The sequence below is a fragment of the Sardina pilchardus genome, chromosome 15, assembly GCF_963854185.1.
Source record: "Sardina pilchardus chromosome 15, fSarPil1.1, whole genome shotgun sequence".
Taxonomy (NCBI): domain Eukaryota; kingdom Metazoa; phylum Chordata; class Actinopteri; order Clupeiformes; family Clupeidae; genus Sardina; species Sardina pilchardus.
In genome coordinates this window covers 3,335,105-3,336,145 of record NC_085008.1, presented here as the reverse complement: position 1 = coordinate 3,336,145, position 1,041 = coordinate 3,335,105, and positions in this window count along the sequence as shown.

The window sequence follows — 1,041 nt, the reverse complement described above, 5'->3', positions numbered from 1 at the left end:
TTAGGACATTTTTCTTCTCTCCTTTCCTCATCATTAGAGCTGCCAACCTTTCCCTAAATATTTTTGTGAAAAGCGAGGAGCGTTTGCTGGTCTGGACCTCCAGGGGGACTTCCGCTGCCTCACAGCCTACCTGGACCACAGGACTTCCCTACTCAGCCCAAACGCCCAGGGCCAGACCGCCAGGCCTTCCCCCGGCCAGAGGGATCGGCCCACACCGCCCTGGACCCCGCCACGCCCAACTCTGGACAAGCACCTCCATGCCCCCTACTGGCCTGCCGTGGTAGTGCACTTCTCTCCATGCCCCTACTGGCCTGCCGTGGTAGTGCACTTCTCTCCATGCCCCTACTGGCCTGTGGACTGGAGTGTGTCTGTATATGAGGAAAGGCTGATGGTAGATCAGAGTGGGCAGCGCTAGGGGGCCATCTACTGGACATGAATAGGATTTATTATTTAATCTTTTTATCCACAGATAATCAGCATTCATCTCCAGAAATATAAACAGCATTCATCTCCAGATATATAAACAGCATTCATCTCCAGGGCCCGTATTCATGAAGCATTTTATTTTACCACTAAGAGTACTCCTAAATCGCACTAAAAGATTTTAGCTAGTAGTTTTCTCTTAAAAGTTATTCACAAAGCCTCTCAGACCTACTTTTAGTGAGGAGAAAGGACAACTCTTAAGATAAGATAGCCTAAAAGCTCCGTTGCTATATGGTTGACGTCATTACTCATGCACGAGCTTGATTAAAATGACCACCTTGATTGGCTGATGATTATAACGCGGGAATGATAGCAAAAACCTCCCCTACGATGACGAGTTGAGTGACAGGTGTCAGGTCTTAGCTGGTGAGAATGCGTGCGATACGTCGGACTGTGAAGGATGGAAGATGACAAATAAATAGGCATAGCCTAAATTAATAAAGAAAAAATAAAATAAAGAAAATAGCCTAGGAGCATAATGAAACACTACACTACTAATTTAATTTAGGCCTACATTGAGACGTTACATCTAGTTTACATGCAATGGTGGTTTTGGTT